Source organism: Papaver somniferum, chromosome 3 (assembly GCF_003573695.1).
Source record: "Papaver somniferum cultivar HN1 chromosome 3, ASM357369v1, whole genome shotgun sequence".
Taxonomy (NCBI): domain Eukaryota; kingdom Viridiplantae; phylum Streptophyta; class Magnoliopsida; order Ranunculales; family Papaveraceae; genus Papaver; species Papaver somniferum.
Genome location: NC_039360.1, coordinates 115,890,843 through 115,899,231, shown reverse-complemented (window position 1 = coordinate 115,899,231; position 8,389 = coordinate 115,890,843). Strand labels below are relative to the sequence as shown.

The window sequence follows — 8,389 nt, the reverse complement described above, 5'->3', positions numbered from 1 at the left end:
TTACCTGAGTGGTAGAGTCAGATCCACCACCAAGAGAAGCATTGGTACCGTCACCACTTTGAGAGTAAAATTGGGAGGAATCGAGACTAGAACTATCAACGTTGAGAGGAGAATTATTGCAGACACCATTGTTGCTTGGGGAATTGTCAGCAGTTACATTGTAGCTCCCAAAAGAGTTAAAAACTGGTTGGGTATTGAACGAGCAAGTAGAAAGGTCAATGGCTGGTAGTTCTCCCGATTTGGTGATTGGAGGACAGAGCTGAGCATAATCAGGTTCAGTAGAAGTTTGTTCTTCAGGAATAACCACTATACTAGCCACACTTGAATTAGCTCTTGTTCGTTTTCGTAAATCAGCTCTGGGGTTAATCTCCTTTTGAGGTTTGCTAGAGCATCTTGTTCAACAGTATTAGCTGCTCCTCTAGTGATGATTGGACTGGTATTTGGCAGAGCAGCGGTTTTGAATCTTCTTGAGGAGTTAGAGGTACGAATCAGACCACTAGTAGTTGACTCTGATCCAGAGATAGATGCAACAACTGTAACATTTTGAGTAGTAACTTGTTTTAGCACAATTGGCAAACCATTTTCCAACTGGGTCAAATGTTTTGAACCGTACCAACATCAAAGATCTTCAGAGTAGTGGATCTATTGATAAACGGGCCTATTTGGAAAGTATTAGATAATCTCTTTTGAATAGAGTTTTCCATTTTTTGATCAATAACTTCTGCTTTTCCTTTATTGCACACTTCAATAGCAGTAGATTCAATTTGTGTTTCTGGTATAACTTTAGATTGTTGCATAACAATATCAGTGATGGAAGCAACTGATGGAACTACTTGCTTGATTGTAGAAGGCATCATTAACTTTGAGACAGCTGGGAGAGTATAGTTGCTGAAAGACGCGTCAAGCTCTTTGATCTTTTTTTTCTTTAATTGCCAAGTAAGGCAGTTACGAATTTTGTGATCCAGAATGCGACAAGAGGTGCAGAAATACCTAGGAACTTTGATATGCCTGCATTCAATCAGAAACGTTTCTCTTCTACCACTTGTGAATAGAGGAATGCATGTTGGTAAAGCCTTTTGGACTTGGATTCTAATGCAAACTTTGACATTCTTCCTGAGATGGTGTTTTCCAAAGGGATTTTGAGCTTCAAGTAGCTCCCCCATGCTGAGAGTTAGTTTTTGAAGATCCTCAAATTCTGTGCATTCGTTCGGAATGTTGCATAAGATGAACCACATGATTTCCTCATCAAAAGTGAGTTGATGATTTGGAGGCCAACCTTCTACTGGAACTACTCTTAGTACCATTAGATAACCGCAGACAAACCAAGATTTTTGAGAATTGATCCTATTAAAATCCTCTTCAGATAAGTAACGAATGAGAACTTTGTTTCGTTGACCATTAAAGGTAGTTATGGTTGGGTGTTGAGCTAAAGGCCAGTTATTACAGATGTGGAACCTGATTGAAGAAGTTGGGATCAAAGTTTCACAGCAAACATATCCCGCCATACACCATTTCCGATTGGTATCAGCTTCAGCAAGGACTATTTTTTTATCAATGAAAACTGGTTTAGAAAGTGAAGATGGTAAGATTAATTTCTCAGACATTTGGACAGAAAGGGTTTGAATTTCTTGGTTTAGGCTTTGAGTATCTTCAGAGGATTGTGGGAATTTCATTATTAAAGAGAGATGGATATATATGAAAATGGGATGATGGACATCAGTTTTCCAAATAACTAATATAAAATGCAGCTGCAGAGAAAGGAATCTCTTATGACTATTTTGATATTGGATACAGACAATGTAGGTGAGGGAGAGACAGGGAGAGTTTGTTTGTTTATGAGTTTGAACCTTAAAAAGGTAATGGGAAATTTGTTGACTATGGATTGGAAAGCTTTCAGGATATATTTGGTGTAATGTAGCTTTTATTATGCTGCAAGACTTACTTTGGGGAAGAGGGATAACATAAGGAACATCCCTTTCATATCTTTGCTTTATTTGCATTATCCCAGTACAAACATTCACGTGAGCATTATGAGACAGAAACCACATATGGACAAACCCAATAATACTTTGTTGAGCCTTTTTTTGTAGGTAAGTTTGGGGATACATGACGTAGTTTGTGGTAGTTGGGTATTTATCATGTTTGTCCTTTTTTGGGATGACGTTTATACGATGATGCAAACAACCAAATGGAGTAATGGTAGAAAATTGGAGGGAAAAATTGTATTGAAGTGGGTGGCTATGGGTTGATTGTAGAAGGTCCGTCAAGTCATTTGGCTTAGAAGTAGAGCTAGTAACGCATCTTCCCATCATACCCCAAACCGCAATGGTGCCTCTCAACTGATGTTGCATTCTTCTAGTCTGCATAAAACAAAAAATGGTATGTACAGTGTGAATATCAAACCCTTTAACCCCCAAGTTATATAAGCCCCACATCGCGCGATGAGAGTACCCACCCTTAAATGAGCGTCTCCGTCCCTTTGAAAATTCTCCATTCTACTTTTAATTTGAATGTAACTGTGAATACCGATTTTTAATGAAAAAACGCTTCAAGAATATAACAATCTTTTCGGAAACGAAAAAAAAAGAAAAATCTTTTGTTCTTATGGAAAAGAAAAAGAAGCTAAACCTAAAACCATCCTTATTATGTCCCTCTTCCTCTCGATGTTGTCCTTCTATCGAATTCCCGAGATCTTTTGACGAATGAATAAAAGAAATCGGTGGTTGATTTGTGCGAGCATGTTTGGTATATCCTGATTTTTAAGAATAGCTTGATTCCATGTTTCAGAGACTTTTTGATCATTCTTAGAGACTTTTTGTGAAATTGATGCTACTCGATTTACTTAAATTAAGTTAAGTTATTCGTGTAAGATTAAGTTATTTATCGGATATTGCTGAGGCTTAGTCATTCGTAATGAATTAATGTGGAAGTAAAAATTCATATCTGATGGTTATAGAGTTCTCATGATATATATCAGGAAAAATGGGTTTAATTTCGATTGAATAACAAGAGAAACGGGCAGAGTTTTCACGATTATTATGAGAAGAAGACTGAATGAATAAAAGAAATCGGTGGTTGATTCGTGCGAGCATGTTTGGTATATCCCGTAAGTTCTTTTTTTTTTTTTATTTCCAATTGTAAACTTTTTGTACTAACCCTAGATTCAACTGTTTCGCTTTTGCATCTGTCTGATTTATTTTGTTTTGATTGTTTCATCTTACGAACAATACTAATGGTTTAATGCAGGTAACCTTCGTAATGAATAGATTAGATTGGTTGTTTGTTCATGAAGAGATTTCCTGTATTGACTGAGATCATTGTTACATCTCTCCAGGGTGCTTGATTTTGAGATTGGCTTCCTAAAATACTTTCTGGTGAGTTCTATTAATTAAGTCCTAAAAGGCTTTCAAGAGTAGCTTGATTCCATGTTTCAGAGACTTTTTGATCATTCTTAGAGACTTTTTGTGAAATTGATGCTACTCTTTACTTAAGTTAAGTTAAGTTATTCGTGTAAGATAAGTTATTTATCGGATTCTTGCTAAGGCTTAGTCATTCATAATGAATTAGTGTGGAAGTAAAAATTCATACCTGATGGTTATAGAGTTTTCATGATATATATCAGGAAAAATGGGTTTGATTTCGATTGAATAACAAGGGAAACAGGCAGAGTTTTCACGATTATTATGAGAAGAAGACTGAATGAATAAAAGAAATCGGTGGTTGATTTGTGCGAGCATATTTGGTATATCCCATAAGTTTTTATTTATTTATTTCCAATTGTAAACTTTTTGTACTAACCCTAGATTCGACTGTTTCGCTTTTGCATCTGTCTGATTTATTTTGTTTTGATTGTTTCATCTTACGAACAATACTAATGGTTTAATGCAGGTAACCTTCGTAATGAATAGATTAGATTGGTTGTTTGTTCATGAAGAGATTTCCTGTATTGACTGAGATCATTGTTACATCTCTCCAGGGTGCTTGATTTTGAGATTGGCTTCCTAAAATACTTTCTGGTGAGTTCTATTACTTAAGTCCTAAAAGACTTTCGAGAATAGCTTGATTCCATGTTTCAGAGACTTTTTGATCATTCTTAGAGACTTTTTGTGAAATTGATGCTACTCGATTTACTTAAGTTAAGTTATTCATGTAAGATTAAGTTATTTATCGGATTCTTGCTGAGGCTTAGTCATTCGTAATGAATTAGTGTGGAAGTAAAAATTCATATCTGATGGTTATAGAGTTTTCATGATATATATCAGGAAAAATGGGTTTGATTTCGATTGAATAACAAGGGAAACGGGAGAGTTTTTACACTTTCAAGAAGGTATAAAAATCAACAAACCCAAACTAAACTCTGTTTTATTGTTATAGATGTTACTATTTATTCTCAATGCAAATTACGGATTTCAAATTTGTGGATTTTGATTCCGATTTTTAAATTTGGGTTCTCAATCTGGGGATTAAATTTTGAAATTAGGTTTTCATAACAACCAGGGGCAGAGGGACTCTGGAAAGGTGTTAGTTTACTGGAATCACAAAGAGTGGTTAATGCAAAAGTGTTAGTTTACTGGAAAGTTGTAAGTACAAGTCTTCGATGTCTTTATGCTTAAAATTTTGATTTTATTTGAATTGCTTTAAAAGTGTATTTTTGAATGCTTAAATGAATGATTTGGTTCGATTTTAGCATGGAAAAGTCTTATAATTTCTGTGAGGTTTACTTGGTTTGTGATCTGATAATTTATGGTGTTCTAATGATTTATTACTAATATGATAATTTCTGGATATTACAATCAATATCAAAGGGTTAAAGTCAAAACATGGTGCTTGCCCTTACTGATAGTAAACCTCATGGAAGCCGAATGCAATTCTCTTCATATGAGTGGCTCAGTTCTCTTTGACTAAACATGGAACTTCTACAGGGTTGAAGGAGAGAGTTTCAGTGGCCAGCAAGCATCAGAGGCCGAACGCACAGCTCTATAAATATTCAGAAAACAGGTAGGTAAGTTTTAGAAAGAAAAAGAACTTGGCAACATTTTTTTCTTATATTTCGTTAAATTGGGAGTATAGCATGCAGTGGGTTACAGGTATAATGTTTTTTGCGTCTCTCAAACTTAGTTGATGGATTGAGATTGTCGCCTTAAATATCTTTTTCTGTTTATCGTTTGGGTGCTCCTCAAGAATTTTGGTTGGGACGGGGCATAATCTTTTTTTGTGTACCGTTCAGTTGACTTGCATTTAGATTATTTCCATCTTTTAGCTTTATGTAATATGAGGGTGACTTGGATTGGATACCTTATTGTGTCGAGTGACCGAGTCAGGTTGCAGCGCGGTGCGATGCTAAGATTTGATATTTGAATCTGTTAACACAAATAAAGGTCTATATAATTGTTATAGTGCAGTAACACAATTCAAGTGATTTCTACTGGAACTTCTTCTTTGGCATTTTTAATTGATTTTATAATCCACAGGCAGATGTTGTTTGGTTGCATATAGGCTCTAGTTTTGTTTGTAAAAGCAGAAAAACAGCGATTCTACAATGTAAGGGGCTTCAGTTGAGGTATTCTGTTGTTCACCTGATTTGACATCTTTTTACATGATTTTCATTGGTTAATGTCATTGCATCCAATCTAATTTCTGTTAGTTTATGTTAATTGGTGATGGTTCACCTGTGATATATTCATACTAGCCGCAGACTCAAACTGCAAAGACCCCATTTTTGATAGCTCTAAAAGTTCTCTTATCTTCTTCCAGTCCTTCTAATGTTGATTCTTTTACTTTTTATTTTGTGTAGGATGCAATTTTTGACTCTTTGCCAACAGTAGAAGAAGAAACATATCTACTGCTAATGTAAGTTTTCGTACTTCACTACTTTAATCTTTGCAATAAAGATTAAACCACAGTTAGATGATTGGTATAAGAAGCACAGATGAAACGAAGTCCAGAAAGAGAAAGGTCAAGAACATTCCATGTATTATAATTCTCTTAAAAATGATTCTTTGAGGGTAGCCTATATTATAAGGTATGCGTATTTATAAGTTAATGTTAATCACTTATTATCTTTCGCATATGCCAGCCAGGACTTGCTAAATTTGCTCCTCTGTTTCTCGCAAATGAATATATGGTCTTTTTGTGGTGTTTTAAACGTTGACAACAGTTAATGATTTGTATGCACCAATGATTAATTTGAGCATGGTAGTCCCTTTTTTTAGCAAGAAAATGCATTACTGTGCATGTTGTATTTGTTGTTGATTTGCAACCCACACATGCACACTTTGAGCATGAAAATAAAAAAGTATGTAGGCTAATGAGTAATAATACTGTAGTTAATGACAGAGATTTAAATGATCAATTAACCCGACGATCAGTTTATATTGTTTTTGCCATGAAATTGACGAAATGATTTTACCAAGGCAGAAACCAAGAGATCATCCTGATACAGTAAGTCGTCTTGTTAACATTTACGTTAAAGCAGCTGTAACTAGATCTTCAAAACAGTAGACATTTTGGAAGAGTAAAGGCATGTAAGGTGTTGAAGAATCAGTCCAAAATTATCCTTTGCCGTGCGTTTAAATTTCTTTTGTCTTTGTCCCCTGCAATGGTTTTAGGCTTAGACCTGGAAACAAACCCTCTTCGATATCCGTATCTTCAGCAAAATATTAATAGCATTCTAATAGGTTATGCATCAATTCTTACTGCCTTTACACATATTCTCATGGAGCAATAATGGTTATGGCATTGGTTTGGAGTTCTTATCAAATTAATAAAATTTCCAATAATCGTATATGTAGAACTAAGACCCATTAGATTGAGAAAAAATATCAAGAAAACATCAACTCAAATATGGTGAGCCGAAGCCAAGCCACGCCACGCCAAATGAAAAACCGTAAATGACGGGGCGAGGCGAAGCCGAGCCACACCAAATAAAAAATCCTAAGCAACGGGGCGAGGCGAAGCCGAGCCAAACCTAATCCAAAATGTATCGTACGGGGCGGGCGAAACCGTGCAACAACAAATCAAAAATGTATCGGGGCGAGGCGAAACCGAAGCGAGCCCCTGGACATCTAATTAAAAAAATGCACGAGGGGGCGAGGCAAAATCGAAGCCTAGCCCCACGGTATCTAATAAAAAATGCACGACAGGGCGAGGCGAAGCCACATCGCACCAAATCAAAAATATGGTTAAAAGAAGAAAAAAAACAATGGTGAATGGTTTTCGGGTCCGCCCTATGCGTATCACGGGCACAAAATCTACTTATTACAAGAAACATAGATATTATTCAAACTAGTTTTTCACCCGTGTGATGCACAAGTCTTCTCCCGTTTATGAAAAATGGATCCATATTTTACAGACAATTTCATTATAAAAAAAAATTATTCTAAAGAAGCTTATAAAAGCTCGATAAACTCATAACACTAAAAAAAATAAAAAAAAATCAACAATCTAATAAAAACTAAAAACCAACGTAAAGAAAAATAATTAAAAAAATAAGGGTTTGTAAACCAAACATCTTCAAAGATTAACGCTTATTTGTAGCTTCATAGATTGACTAAATAATGCTCGTTAAATTTCTTAAGGTTATGTTTTTATACTTCGATATATATTTTTGTTGTAGTGTACTCAATTATTATGCCTAGCATTTAGGCGACCCCGAAAGAATTAGGGGCGACTTTTTTATTCCCAACCCATAGGCGTGGTTATGGGATATCCTAATGGTTAAAAAATACCTATATGCCCTTTTATAATCGGTAGTTTAGTATTGATTTAAACTACCGATTATGGCCGTGTTCTTCTCTTCTTTGCTTTGTTTTGGAAAATTAAATTTGGGGTACTATCACAATCGGTAGATAATAAACATCACGAAACTACCGATTGTGAAAAAAGAGATATTCAAAATTCCATTGGTTTTTGAAAATTTTGAATATGGGGCGACTACCATAATCGGCAGATAATGAACATCATAAAACTACCGATTGTACAATCAGTAGGCAATAAATATCATGAAACTACCGATTGTGAAAATAGAGAAATCCAAAATTCCATTGGTTTTTGAAAATTTCGAATTTATGGCTACTACCACAATCGGTAGATAACGAACATCACGAAATTACCGATTGTCAACCGGTAGGCAATAAACATCATGAAACTACCGATTTTGAAAATAGAGAAATCCAAAATTCCATTGGTTTTTGAAAATTTTGAATTTGGGGCTACTACCATAATCGGTAGATAGTGAACATAGTGCAACTATCGATTGTACAATCGGTAGGCAATAAACATCATGAAACTACCGATTGTGAAAATAGAGAAATCCAAAATTCCATTGGTTTTTGAAAATTTTGAATTTGGGGCTATTACCACAATGGTAGATAACGAACATCACGAAACT

General features: G+C 35.2%; 1 long non-coding RNA gene across 8 annotated transcripts; it reads left to right on the top strand.

Moving 5' to 3' along the window:
- Positions 1–2,599: 2,599 nt before the first annotated feature.
- On the top strand, positions 2,600–6,230 carry LOC113357114. Of its 8 annotated transcripts, XR_003363502.1 has the most exons (10): positions 2,600–2,745; positions 2,978–3,106; positions 3,247–3,374; positions 3,623–3,742; positions 3,889–4,016; positions 4,263–4,327; positions 4,481–4,580; positions 4,923–4,998; positions 5,472–5,560; positions 5,795–6,230. It is a non-coding gene; the product is annotated as an uncharacterized LOC113357114 (long non-coding RNA). The 8 variants fall into 8 exon arrangements; XR_003363506.1 differs by having other exon boundaries at positions 2,600–3,097; positions 3,335–3,374; XR_003363504.1 differs by having other exon boundaries at positions 2,600–3,106; positions 3,335–3,374.
- The last annotated feature ends 2,159 nt before the right edge of the window (positions 6,231–8,389 follow it).